This window comes from Vicia villosa, linkage group LG3 (assembly GCF_029867415.1).
Source record: "Vicia villosa cultivar HV-30 ecotype Madison, WI linkage group LG3, Vvil1.0, whole genome shotgun sequence".
NCBI classification, from domain to species: domain Eukaryota; kingdom Viridiplantae; phylum Streptophyta; class Magnoliopsida; order Fabales; family Fabaceae; genus Vicia; species Vicia villosa.
Window position 1 is genome coordinate 113,412,951 of NC_081182.1, and position 15,647 is coordinate 113,428,597.

The following is a 15,647-nucleotide window of genomic DNA, read 5'->3' on the forward strand; positions in this document are numbered from 1 at the left end:
TCCTTGGAATTGATTCCCACCCCTGAAAATCTAATTCCGAAATTAGAAATGGCCCAAAATCGTCCTCTTCGAGATTATGCCGCACCTTCGCGAGCTGAACCGCACTCAAGTATCGTACCTCCCGCAATTGAGGCGAACAACATCAAACTAAAACCTTTGCTAGTGCAAGTTGTCCAGCATAACCAATTCTCTAGAAGCCCTATGGACGATCCAAATCTCCATTTATCCGTGTTCTTGCAATACGCAGACACTGTTAAAGCTAACAATGTCAGTCCCGAGGCGATCCGATTACGCCTTTTTCCTTTTTCCTTGAGAGATAGAGCTAGAGTGTGGCTTCGATCTTTACCCTCTAACTCCATAACTACCTGGGACGAACTAAAGAGAGTTTTCTTAGCGAGATACTTCCCACCTAGTAAAACCGCAATGCTAAGAGGTCAAATCAACAGATTTACCCAAAAAGATAGTGAATCACTTTTCGAAGCCTGGGAGCGATACAAGGATATGTTAAGACTTTGTCCGCATCATGGACTTGAGCCTTGGTTGATCATTCATTCTTTCTATCGTGGTCTGTTATATAACACCAAACTGACTTAAGATGCTGCCGCAGGCGGAGCTTTGATGGACAAACCCCATGACGAAGCCTATAACCTTATTGAAAACATGGCACAAAACCATTATCAATGGGGTGGAGAGCGAACCACTGTAGAAAAATTTCAAACCAATGGAAAAGTCATATTTTGAAAGAAAATTTGATAGTTCTTCTAAAGAAGCACTCTGAAAAGAAAAACAAGTTAATCTTCTGAAGAAGTACGCTGGAGAGAAAAATATACTCAGGGAAGTTATCTCTCAATTTTTTCTCTAAGTATTTATTTCAGGAGGAGATTGTTTTTCTAAATACAAAATTTATGATCAAAACTTAAATGTTTTGTCATCATCAAAAAGGGGGAGATTGTTAGAACATAGTTTGGTTCTAATCATATCTTAGAGTTTTGATGATAACAATTAAATAAATTTTGTATAAGTAAATGTGGTACTTTAATTATATGTTTCTTATTTTAGAAGAAGTTCTAACTCAAGTACCATCAGAACATGGACTTTATGTAAAGTTGAACAAACAAGAAAGAAAAGTCACGCTGAAGTTCAAGAAGTTCTAATGTATGAAGACTTCTGAATGCACCAACCGCTGTAGACAAATTCTAAAAGAAGTTATATTCACAAAGTCAAGACTGAAGTTGTGAAGAAAAGGAAAAACAAAATGCAAAGTTCTTATACAAGATAAAATACCGTTAGAGACATAATGATAAAAAGACGGCTGAAGCATTTATGAGGAACAAATATTAAGAAGCATGCAAAGCACAAATAACCAAGACGACATGCAACATTTATTACATAACAACTTACGAGGATGCAGCATACAGATTTCTAAAGGCTATAAATAGAAGATAATTTGAAAGGGAAAATAAGAATGCTCACGAGAACTCTCACGCTGAAAGAAAAGACTTCGTTCATTTTTACTTACTGAGTTCATATCCATTGTACTAAAACTTAGTGAAAAATCACAGTTGTGATATAGCTTAGATTAAGAAGCATTAAGTTCACTTATTAGAAGTTATTATTATATTGTTTCTTGAGTAACCAAGATGTGGGTAAGATTCTCAAGAAGACGTTGTATATTGTTCCTTGAGTAACCAAGTTATGGTTAAGATTCTCAAGAACACATTGGCAGTTGCTTTCGTTAACCAATTGTAATCAAGTTTTGATTAGTAGATTAAGTCCTCGACGGAGAGAAAATATCATGTGAATTTTTATTTGTGTAAGAAAACCCCTTATTCAACCCCCCTCTAAGTGTTTTCAAACCCTTCACTGTTGAGTCGAAGAGGTGTTTCCGTTGTGGGAAGTTTGAACATGCGGCGACTGAATGCCAGCATAAGGAGATGGTTTGTTTCAACTGTGGTGAAGAGGGGCACATTGGAAGTAAGTGTCAGAAACCGAAGAAGGAGCAAGCTAGTGGAAAGGTGTTTGCCTTGTCGGAAATCAGACCACTAGTGAGGATGTACTCATCAGAGGTACATGTTTTATTAATAGCATTCCTTTAACTACTATTATTGATACCGGTGCTACTCATTGAAGTAAATCAAGCCAAAGGATCAACTTATCTCCAATTTTCACACACTAAAAATGACAAACACATAACAATCACAAAAACAAATTTCAGATATTGAGATATAAAGGATGATAAAAACATTATCAGAAAAGGAATTTGTGTATTGTATTGATGCGTCCATTTTAAGGTATTTAAAATAAAAAAATTGGAATGTCAAGAACTTTATATAATTATTTAGCTAAACAATAGTTTCCAAGAGTAACCATTGTCATTTAGAGCGTAATCAAATAAATATGAGATTGAGTATTGAATAAAGCTAGAAGATTAACTATAAAGTAGATGTACTTTGAGGTAGTACTACATGATTCCTAGAAAAAGGAGTTTAAGATTCTCAATCCAACCTCGTAGGTCATATTGTTGATATCAATATCGTTTTTCCCAATGACTTGTAGAATATAGAAAAGTGGCTGACATAATCATTTATTGGATTTCTCAATGATGAATAATTAAGATGGTATGGCATAAACATTTGCACTATAGTTACAATCAGAACATTATTTATTTCACCTTGAATTATTGTTCCTCACAGTCTTTGCATTTCCAAAAGCTTCTAGGATAAGATTTGACTGTAAACTAAGGACCAACGGATGAAAAAAATTGTCTATTTTACACTACTACAAAACGTGCAAACAACAACGCCCAAACCACTACAGTTCTTCCAAACACCTTGGTCTTTGGTGACATCTTAACTCTCAGATGCTAACATTTTTTTTATTTTAAAATTAAAATTTGTTAACATATAATAACAATTATTATGCTCACCGTGGTGATAAAATCCAGCTTTCATGAGTTCGAACCTCAGTGTCCTAAAACTTTTCTTCCTTTAACGTTGAGACGCACCTTTTCTTTTTTATTTAGTGTTTAAAAATAAAGAGATACCACTACGCTTGGTAATAAAAATCATTGTGACACACACATATCTATCTATCTATATATATATATATATATATATATATATATATATATATATATATATATATATATATATATATATATATATATATATATATAAGCGAATACACTCTCGCTTCTGGATAGTATCGTCGTATCCTTGACATCAAAACCCTAGCATCCATTTTTTCTCTTCTTCGTCATTAACTTTCTTATTCTATATAATAACCGTCGATTTTATTCTTCATACATGAAGGTAATCTTTTTCTTCCTTATACTCTCATTTTCATGAATGTTGTTGTTATGTTTCAGATTATTTTAAAGTTGAATTTCGTTAAATACATTGATGTTTTGAAGTCGGGCGTGTAGAACAACGACGTTATGTTTTTGAGTTGAAATTTATTGCGTGATAATTTAAAAGTTGTTTAATTTTGAAAAATAAAAACTGTTGTTATTGGTTCATCCATGTTTTAATGTGTTGCGTATCTATATCACAGACTATGTTGACGTTTTAAATTAAATGTTGTCTAAGCTCTACATGAAGGTACTTTGGCATTCATAATCATCAAGTGAGGTTTTGTCTTGTGATTTTTTCTAGCTAAACTCTACATTGTTTTGTCTTGTGTTTTTTTCTAGCTAAACTCTACATTGTAACTTAAGCTATTGAATTTTTAAGTCATTTGATTTCAGTTGTTTTAGTAAGTTATAAGAGAGAAGGCTTTTTTTTTCAAACCTTGGATATACTAGAATTGTGAAGATATATGATCTCTAGCATCAATTCCAAGTAATAGTATTTTAAGAAAAAAAAATTCTAAAATTTTGATTTAGCAAACAAAAGACAAGCTGGATAGTTTTTGGTGCTCTTGTATAATGGTGTGTTTTGAATTATAATATTTGATGAGATTGTAGAACAAGATATTCATCTTGGTATCTCGGTTTAATTACAATTTTGGCTCCTCTGTTATTATTTTTTTTTAATTTTAGTCTTCTTATTTTAAAATCTGGAATTTCAGTTCCTATATTTTAGTTTTTTGAGGATTTTGGTTCCCCTGCAAATTAGAAGACAATTTTAAATGAAATGACGCTCATATTGATGATGTGTCAATGTCAGTTTAGCAGTGAAATGTTCAAAAAAAACTAATTTTATTTAAGATTTATGTTAAACATGTCATCAATGTGAGTTTCATTTCATTAAAAATTGTCTTCGGATTTGCAAGGGGACCAAAATTTTCAAAAAAATTAAAATAAATGGACTAAAATTCAGAATTTTAAAATAGGAGGACCAAATCACACAAAAATGATAATATAGGGACCAAAATATAAATTAAACCTTCTTTAAATTTAATCCCATGTCCCTTTAAATATGTCAATTTGTTGAGATTTGAGTTGTAATGCTGATTGTTATGATGAAAGGAAGAATTTGATGGCCTTATTTAAATATTTTATGGATGTAGATCCTACAGTCGTAAGGTACCGGATGGAGCAAAAATTTAAGTATTAGCTTCAATTATATTTTGTATATTTAAGCAATAAAAAATTTAAATGCGTATTCAAGGGACGGATGAATGCTTGGAGTTTCTTTTTCTTTCAGGTACATGAAAATCTAATAGTAGAATTTGATGAAGTAACATATGGATAAATTGGAGTGTTCTAAGAGAATATAGAGATGTTTCTTTACTACATGTGGTTTCTTTAATAGTTGATCAGTTAGTTAGACATCAAATTGGAAGATGGGCAATTTTCATTTTTGTTAGTTTTGTCAAAGTTATGGAGTATGTGTAAGAAAATTTTGTATTTTATGTTTAATATTTATTTTATTATTAATAATAATAGAGAAATACTAACCAATATATTTGGGACATTTTTTAAGTTATTAAAGTGATAAATTTTTTTAAAAATTCGTGTATTCAAAGCATTGAAAATTGAAATATTAACTTTTATAAAGAATATTTTCTTTATTTAGTATTTTTAAAGAGTGTCCTGGTGGCACTAGTTAGTAAGACTCGTATGTTTTTTTTTTTTTAACTAGTAAAATAAAAGTTTGACTATAAGATTTTTTTTGTTTTTTTTGGCATACTTTAATCATTTTTGCGAGGGTTTAAAGTCTCCATAAGGAAACCTCTCTAATTTTTTTATCAAGTTACCAGCGGTCGTTCAAAACCTCCGCAGATAAATTGTGGGAATCGTATAAGTGGCTATTTGTAAAACTGCTGCAAAACAGTTTGTGGAGAGGTCAAAAACCCCCGCAAATAGGGAAAATAACCCCCGCGATCCAGGCGCGTTTTTTGTACGTAAAATATAAATTTTGTATAAATATATGAATTTTTTTAATAGGCAAGAGATCTATTAAAAGGAGTAGAAGGGTACTCAACCTAAATACCAATAAGACAAAACTCTATCTCCTAAAACAGAGAAGAGAGAGAGTATGCCAAGAATAAAAGTTACAACCATCTAAAACAGAACAAGAGTAATAGAGCCATGTTCACGATCTAAATACGATAGCTCTCATACACTCATCGAAATTAGGAACCTTTTGGTTTAAAATGACGTCATTCCTCAAGAGCCAATACTCCAAATCAAAACAAGCCATATTACTGCTAAGATTTTCCTATTCAAAACACTCTTCACGTTCTCCACATTATAGAAAAAAGATTTGAGCTCCTCCAATGATAACTCTTGAGAAGGTCCTAACCAACATAGCACTTTCCTCCAAATGTTGTCCGTAAAGGAACAAGAATCGAATAAATGATCGACAGATTCTTAATAACCCATACAGAAAACACAAAGAGAACTGTTTTGATCCGAGACAATGTTGCATTTGAGCAAATGGTAGGTGGATCACATATAAACTACAAAAAAAAATATAAAAAACCTATACATATAACATATACACATCAATGTCCTTCGAATAAAAAATATATATATGGTCTGTTTGGTAAAAATAGCGGTTGAATGATAAGTTAGCTGATAGCTTATAGCTTATAGCTAATGACTGATAGCTTATAGCTTATGACTGATGGTTGAGACTGATAACCTAATTGAAGTGTTTGGTAAAATTAGCAGTTCAAGTAATTTATATATGTAAAATGACATAAATAATATTTAACACATAATTATTTAATTTGAAATTAAAATAAATTATAAAAGATAAAAATGAGTTTATGCTAAAATAATAAGGATAAAAAAGAAAGAAAAAAATGATAAGTTATAAGCTAGTAAAACGAGCTATAAGCTAGTGATGAAAAGACCTTTACCAAATAGGTCTAAATTGCATATGAGCTTATAAGCTATAAGTTATAAGACATAAGCTCAAAATTATGCCTTACCAAACAGAGCCATAGACACTCGTAAAAAGAAAATTAAACATATAATAATTAATATATATTATTAAGAGATTATTGTAATAGAAAAATCTCATTATAAAGAATAACTAGCAAAAAAAACTTGTGGGTACGCACGGTCTGGTCCGATATACGCATTTGTTTATATAATATATTTATTTTAAATTAAAATTAAAAAAGAAAAAATGGATTATGAATGTCAAATTTAAATATCCATGAAACCTATTAATTTATCATTTATGGTAAATAATATATTTTAAAATTTTGTGTTAAAAATTAAAAGACATTAAACTAAGGACATAGAAAAGTGGCTTACATAATCATTAATTATTTCACATTGGTTCATTGTTCCTCACAGTCTTTGCATTGCCAAAATCTTCTAGGACAAGATCTGACTGTAAACTAAGGACGAAACGATGAAAAAAATCTATTTTACACTACTACAAAACGTGCAAACAACGCCTAAGTCACCATGGTTCTTTCAAACACCGTGGTGACATCTTAACTCTCAGGTGCTAACATTTTTTTTATTTTTAAATTAAAATTTGTTAGGATATAATAACGATTATTATGCTCACCGTGGTGATAAAATCCAACTTTCATGAGTTCGAATCTCAGTGTCCTAAAAATTTTATTCCTTTAACGTTAAGGCGCACCTTTTCTTTTTTATTTAGTTTTTAAAAAATAAATAAAAGGGATATCACTAAGGTTGGTAATGAAAACCGTTGCGACAATTATATATATATATATATATATATATATATATATATATATATATATATATATATATATATATATATATATATATATATATATATATATATATATATATATATATATAAGCGAATACACTCTCGCTTCTGGATAGTATCTCCGTATCCTTGACAGCAAAACCCTAGCACCCATTTTTTTCTCTTCTTCTTCGTCATTAGCTTTCTCATTCTACAAAATAACCGTCGATATTGTTCTTCATACATGAAGGTATTCTTCTTCTTCCTTATACTCTCATTTTTGTGAATGTTGTTATGTTTCACATGATTATCATAAGATTTTTCTCTTCTTCATCGTCATTAGCTTTGCTATTCATATATGTTTTTGTTGATAAATATAGATAAATATTTGTTGACATGATTTTCTCAGATTCGTCTTCACTACCTTAACAAAGTGAACGTGTCGCTATTGTACATATGGTTTGTGTTACTATGGGAAAAAATACAAGAAGTATGAATTTATTGTAGAAACTTCATCCACCTTTTATTTCTTTTTCACAGCATCACAAACTAGATAAAATTCATAATGTGTTACAGTTCCACAATCATTTTCAATAAAAGGTGCGTTCTTGAAACAATTTAATATATCTTGTGATGTTGTATGTTGTTAGTGTTTTATTTTTAAAATGTATGATTTTTTATGTTTTTGCATGTATTTGTTGTGTTGTTGTTGACAAATATTCTCAAAATAAGAATAAAAAATTGCTAAGTCACAAGAAAGAGGCTTCTTGTGACTTACCAATATTTTGTTCTTTAAATTCTTATATAGGTTGACAGTAGATGAATTATAGTTTATTATATGCTACGTAGATTGTTTGTTTCATTAACCTTTCACTGAAAATACATTCATTTAAATTGACATAGAAACTTATAATCTAAAAATTAAGTTATATTTGAAAACCAACTCATATAAATCAATATTCTCCGAATTGCATCATTCTCATCATTTATTTCACGCTCTTTAGCATTTAAAATATGATTCAATGACCTGATTCATTCATTACATCGATATCTTCTCTTATAGTTTAATTTGAATAAAATATAATTATTGGTTGGGTCTACCTCATTGTCGTTCCTTATCATGATTGTTATGATGATAAGTTTCTTGCACCCCAAAATTTGCCCTCCTTGCCTTACTTCTAATTGGCTTAAGCTTCGCATCCATTTGCATACATCTCATTAGGTCATCACACAATCATGAAGCCAAGGAAGATTTCAAATGCTTGGCCTCAAATAAGAAATTTTTTCATACCTTGAGAGAAAGGTTTCCGATGTCGAAAAGGAATGAGAAACTCTCAAGAAATATATGATAGAGGTTATCATAGGCAAAAGTGAAAATTACAAAGATTTTTGGTTTAGATGGGCAAGATGTAAAACTTGTCACATTTGGCAAAGAGGAGCTAGAACTCTCAAAGCTAAATTAGACAAGGCTTTACAGCATAAAGTTACGTTTGTTATTGATCTATCAAATTTTAGAAATAGTATGAATAATCCCTATAAAAAAATACACTTATGAGATAAGAGATCAATCATGCAAAAGTAACTCTCACACAACCTTGACATGTTTATATTGTTGTAACACGAGTCACACTATTAGGAAATGTCGATTTATGAGATTTTTGGTCCCTAAATGCATTTTCAAATGGTTCCCCAAAATCAACCTTAGTTTCACTCACACACAAGGACCCAATGAAAATTGGGTACCTATTTCCCTTGTTTAAATTGTAGGTGGAATGTCTTAAGCCCTCTGAGAGAAGATGGTTTCTCGATAGCGGATACTTAAGACATATGATTGGTGACATCTCCTTATTCTATGACTTTGTGGCTAAGAAGAAAGGATATGTGACCTATGGTGATAACAACAAGGGAGCTATACTCGTTAAAGGTAGTGTAGGTAATCCCTCTTGTACTACTATCTCAGACGTCCTTTTAGTTGAGGGCCTTAAACACAATCTTATTAGCATTAGCCAATTGTGAGACAAAGGATACAAAATTTCTTTCTCAAAAAAGAGTTGCACAATTGAAAACAATGATAAGAAAGGTGTCGTGTTTAATGGCTTGAGGGTAAATAATGTATACATGCTTGACTTAAATGAGGTATCATTGACCGGTACTAAATGTCTAGCCACAATGAATAAAGACTCATGGATGTGGCATAGGCGGTTAGCGCATATCAACTTTGACTTCCTAAATAAAGTAGTATCAAAAACCTAGTAGTTGGACTACCCAAAATCAAATTTTCAAAATATCACTTATGTGACTCGTGCCAAATGGGGAAGCAAACAAGGATCTCGTTCAAATATAAAAATCTTATTTCTACATCGAGGCCCCTTGAACTTCTCCATATGGATCTCTTTGGGCCATCTAGAATAAAAAGTCTAGGTGAAAATTATTATGGGTTTGTCATAGTAGATGACTTATATAGGTTTTATTGGACTAATTTCTTAGCTAGCAAAAGTGACAAAGCTCGCGTACCTACCTGAACCCGGAAGAAAACTGTGATCTAACCAAATTCAAGGAGATAATGGACTCTATTGATGTGATCATCAGTGACCCTATCAGAGAAGAGAACACTATCAAGACAACTGCATCAGCAACTGAAATAAGCTTTGCTGAAGATGTTTCAACATTTGATATCAACATTAAAGGATCTAGAGAAAATGTTGAAGCTGAAGAAACTTAGATTGTTGTCAAAGACCTAGTCGTCAGAAATGCAAGAAGACACCCTGAAGAACAAAGGTTCGATGTTCCTAGCCTAAAAGCTACTTCCCAATCAAGGTAAGATTCATCAAGTCTCAGTTGTATCTCAAAGCATGAGTCATGGTGTAATACGGTGAACTGACTTTATTGAAATGTTGCGGATAGCATGAGTCGCCACCGACTTTTATTTTATCCAATAAGAAAGGTTAAAAGAACAGAAAAAGAACTTTTAAAGATTTTGAGTTCGGGGGGTAAGTTATACAAAGGGAAGGTGTAAAGCACCCTTTGTATCCATGGTTATCCATGGGCTCTTAATTGCTTAGCTCACTTTGTTTGTTCCATTTGTTTGAAAAAGTAGTGTGTGAATAGAAAAAGATTCGTTAAGGACTTTAGCTTGTAAATAAGCGTAGCCTTGTTTTGAATTTGATTTGGAAAAGAGGTATGAAAAGTAATTTGAAAGTTTGTTGTGAGCAAGCATTTAAGAACACCTACCCTAAGATTGTCTTTCTTGTTCTTTAAGTCTTTCAGGCGAAAGGGTCTATCCATACCATGAGAGGGCAGGAAGGCTTTCAATTGGATGTGCGGGTCATCGAAGGGTCATCGAGAATTATCGTTCGCCTCAAGACTGTCCCTACCATAAAGAGAGCAGGTAGTCTCGGGGAAGGATATAATAGTCATTTAGGCAACAGTAAAGACTCCTTAGTATTCGAAGGGACGATCATCATTTATCGAGGCAACGTCGAGGGACGAGATCATATTTATCGTAGGCAACTCGAAGGGACTATGATCTTTATATCGAGGGGCTATGATGATTTTATCGAAAGCAACAAGCTAAGGAGTCCCTACGCTCAAAGGGACTTGACTATTCTGATCGAAAGGCAACAGTAAGAGGAGTTACCCTAGAGGTGGGTGTGTGTAGCAATCACGTGGTTTGAATTCAGTTATGTTATCTTGATTTAGGTGAGCTATCGTTCAGTTATTATTCTTGCCACTCCCTATTTTACTAACCACGCAGTTTAATATATACAGAAAATTGAAACAGTTTATGGGTGCGGAAAGTAAAATGCGAGAAAGTAAAGCCCTAATTACTATTACATCAAAAATCAAATGAGCGACCTATACATAATTTCTAGAATTTAAATGACGGAAATTAAATAATTAAATAAAAAGGATAATTAAATAAAGACAGAATTTAAATAATGGCGGAATTTAAACATTCATGCAACATTCAATGGAATTTGAGAGAGAGGAGAAGAGTCGAATTGGAAAATAAATTTGAAATGTCAATGAGAAACCTAAATCTAAATTATGTATAAATTAAATTAAAACTAAAAAATTAGACCTAAATTATTCAACCTAATTTAAAATAAATTTAATCAATTAAAAAATGAAATAAAGTTAATTATTTAACTAATCTTAATTTAAATTAACAAAAATATTTTTGATTGTTTTTATGGTTAATTTTTTTAAAAAAAGAACAATTAGAATAAATTACAAAACTAAACACTCAAAAGAAGTTAGAAATAATAAAAGGCCAGGGGGTGCAAACCGTAATAAAAGCGTCTGGATAGAAATGACTAAGCCCAAGAGGAGAAAGCCCAGCTGCCAAGATGAGCGCGAGATCCTGCGAGGTAAGGTCCTGGGAGCGTACCGTGGGGATCACCTATCTGCATCTTTAGATCTGAATGAAACAACATCCAAAGGCCTAGATCTGAGGGTGCGTCGTAGACATGCATGTGTCGCGCATACCGTATCTGCATATAAGAAGTGATAAAAAAATAACAAAGGACCCAGGGATCGAACCCATGTCATTGAGGTACCAAGCATTCTACGTCACCACTCCTACTACACATGATATCTGTTATTAGCATGACTCTAAATTAATAAATATAAAACAACAATAATATTTGAATTTCAGCAAACAAAATCAAAGTGGACCCCACGTAATTGGAATGGACCAATCGCATAGAGAGAGAGAGAGAGAGAGCAAGGCTGCGACCGTTGACTGGCCAATAGGAGAGGGAGAGAGAGCTTGCGAATATTGACTGGCCAATAACGTCACAGGATCCGGCCACGCATGCAGTCAAACATTCAACTTTACTGTTCATTATCCCTACCAAGATTACCTGCGGATTTACTTATGCATTTAGCTGCGAACTTTCCTGCGATTTATTCCTTCGAATTCCTGCAAGATTAAAACTCAAAAAAAGACACGTGAAGCAACCAAAGCAAATGCCCAGATCCCTTTTATTGAGTGTTACGAGTGTGATGGCGTGGTTATTACGGACTATGGTGGCCTATAATGGTAAAACCGAAACACACTTGTATTTTGCCCTAACAATGGCAAACAACGATTCACACGTCCAAACTCGAAAATAATGACACAAACAGGCTCTAAACAATCATATGAATGTGAATGGATGATTAAAATTCATTTAAAGCACATCAATCTTTGAAACATGATTTTTGAAAAGAGAAGCAAACCGTGGAGGCATATCGGAGTGTTTAAAGCGCTTCAAGACTTGATAATGGATGAGGTTGCTTCCTGGGACATCAAAGAACTTTGTTTGATCCTTAAGAAAACTTGCAAACGCCTGCAACTCTGAACTTGAATGTCACTTTGTTCTTGAGTTTTTCTTTATGGATTTCGTTAGGGTTTTGGAGGCTGCCCTCCTCCATCTCCTTTTCATGCATTAGGGTTTTATGTATATATATATTAAGAGCCCTTAGGTCAGAATTTCTGTGGAAATATATGGCATTCAATGTGCAAAATATTTGATTTTCGCTCTTTCAATCTTGCACCAAAAGCTTCCTATTTTGAGTCCCATCTTATTTTGTGCTTTTGTTTCACGTGTTATAGCCTTCATAAATCAATTAGGATCACAAAACATGACTCACATAATTTGGAATGATTTTATTGGATTTAAATTTGAATTTACATAAATAAATTCAAAAAAATAAAGAAATAAAATCATAAAATAAAAAGGGATTGTTTTATGAGCTTTCATGGTGATCCTAAAAATTGATTTAAAAAAGATTATAAAAGATACACATAAAACTTCTATCATTTGATTGGGATTTTAGTTGATTTTATTTTGAATTTAAATTAATAAACTCAAAAATAAAATAAATAAAAACCATAAAATAAATATGAGTGAGTCTATGGACCTTGTATGGGCTCTAAATCACGTGGATGGTTCAAGCATTAAGGCCCATTTGAAGAAAAATCAAGATAGCTCAATATTGGCTTCATGCACTTTCTCCGAAATTACTCAACTTCAACCATGTGTATCTCTCTCAATTTTAACCCTATGAGGGTGTTCTTGATCTTTTTAGAAAGCCTAAGATGTCCTCTAAAACATCCTTTTGGTTTCGTCTCAACTGGGTCTTCCATGCTCAAGTTATGAGCTTTGACCCAAAAGGTGTTTCTGTTGACTTTCAAAAGGACATGTAATGTTTTTGCTCATATCTCCCAAATGGTGCATTTCTGGCCTTGGCTTGTGAGAGACAAAGTTGTAGAGAATTCAATTTCCTTCAAAATGAGCTTTGGATGGGAAATTTCTGATGCTTCATGTGAAAGTTATGGCTGGTCAAAGTTGGGTTGACTTTCTCCGTAAAAACCCTAATTTAGGAACTTATGTTTTTGATGATTTTGGAGATTTTCTTGATGAATCATGATCAACCCTTGATCAAACGATGAATCTAACATTAAAATGTTGATGTTGACCAAATATCAGATATTTTGACTGTGGTTTGACCATAGTTGACTTTTAGGTCAAATTGGTCGACTATTGAGCAATCTTGTGAATCAGAGCTTGAAAGTTGGCATGAGGATCCTTTGAGGCATATGAGAGGTTATGAGGTCCACTTGAATTGTCAGAACTTGATTTTGCTTGAAGAGAAGCAAAAACCCTAGTTGTGGGTTGTTTGTTTAGGAGAGTGTGCATCCACTTAGATCTAGAGGTGTTGAGCTTGAGTATAAAAATGTGATGGGCAAGTTTTGGGGTATGATACATGGGGTGATGGCATGGAAGCTGAACTCAATCAGTACATGAGGAATGATACAGAGAACCAGGTCCCAATAGATTATGACAGCGGTCCCAAAGTTAAAGAGAGTCTTGATTATCAGTTTGGTTGTCTAGGTGAATGTCAAATTGAAGGGGACTATATGAGTAATCAGTCATTGCTTGAACTCATACTCAATCTAAGAATGTGTGTGTGTGTGTGTGTGTGTGTGTGTGTGTGTGTGTGTGTGTGAAACTAACCAAGATCCAAGGACTTGGTATATGATGTTAACTGAACCTCAAGTCAGTCATGAGCATGAAGGGAATGAAACTAACAAAGCTCTCTATGTCAAGAAGGGCTCGAGAAACTATGCCCAAGTTTGTATAAGTATCAAAGGGATGTTGGATAAAATGATCCAACATCTTATCAAACAGATACAATTAAGGGTTGAAAAGTCTCTAGGAGCAAGAGCGGAACAAATGGGACACTTAATTCTTCTTTGCCAAGGCAAGTGTGCGGAGAATGGTGAGCGGAGACTCAGTCTGGAAAATACCAGTCATAGAGGAATTTATGTCTCCTATCACCACAAAGGGTCTAAAGATGAAGAGGGAACAAGTAGTTATCAGAATCTGCTAAAATGTTGTGTTGAAGATCATCCTAACAATGCTGATAAAAACAATATTTCTGAAGAAGTTTATCTTCGGAAGATGATGTCTCTGGGTCCAGTGATGAGCATGAGTGTGTCACCTTTCCCATGGATGAAACTGGTGATACTCAAAAAATGGTGACTAAGGATAATGCTTCTCTAAATATCAACATTATCGTGTGACAACTCTAATACTTACAAGGATCCTAACCATCTCAACAGAGATACTTGGGTGATAAGGACTGTGACTCTATAACATGGTGATAATGAAAGGAAGCCTGCTATTAATTCTATGAAAGGACTTAATGATACTCATCTGAAGAAAAATCTTGAGGTAGGTATTCATGAAGAATTATAGCAATCACGTCAAGAATGGCATCTGCAAGTGAAAGAGCTAAAGATAATGGAGCTTCTACTGTGGCTGCTGGTGCATGACTGCTGGTCATGTGATTTTACTTTGCTTTGCATTTTGATTTTGTTTATTTTAGTCAAGATTTTGTAAGGGTAAAATTTCCAAGATATTCTTTAGTTTTCTTGCATAAAAATAAAGGCTGAACAGGTACCTTGCTTAGTTCTACTACCTTTGTCACTTTGTGGCTAAAAAGGGAGAGTAGAAGTTAGGTATGTAGGAGGGTGCTTGTATTGAGGGGGAGAATTTTTAGTTTTCTCAGGTGGTTTTGATGGTTTTGAGAGGGAGCTGATCTGAAGGTTCTATATGTTGTGTTGACCCCTAGTTGAAAGATTTTTCCGCTGTTGTGTTTCTGATGACATGTTTAGTTGGTTGTTTTAGCCAAAATGTGCCAAAAGGGGAGATTGTTGTTTCTCTAAGGTTGGCATGTATTTTGGTAAAACATATTGAGGGAGATCTTATTGAAATAAATGCAAGATGACCTAGCATTCAGACTTCAACATGTCAAATAAGATGTCACAACATGTCTGGCATGACACCCTGACTGCAGAAGTTGATCTGTCAAGTGAATCGGGCGTTTTTATCGTTACAGGAATCTCGTGTTTCAGCTATAGAATATTCAGAAAAATCAATTAGCTTATGTGTTATCCAAGATTGATTCAATCAAGATATTTCCAACTTCCTATTATTGGAGACAATATAGGAAAGTTTGGATTGAAGA

The 15,647-nt window shown here is 33.2% G+C and overlaps 1 non-coding gene across 1 annotated transcript; it reads right to left on the reverse strand.

Annotated features, from left to right (window-relative positions):
* Positions 1 to 423: 423 nt before the first annotated feature.
* LOC131593750 (small nucleolar RNA R71) lies at positions 424 to 530 on the reverse strand. The gene has a single exon (XR_009281131.1). It is a non-coding gene; the product is annotated as a small nucleolar RNA R71 (small nucleolar RNA).
* Between the last annotated feature and the right edge of the window lie 15,117 nt (positions 531 to 15,647).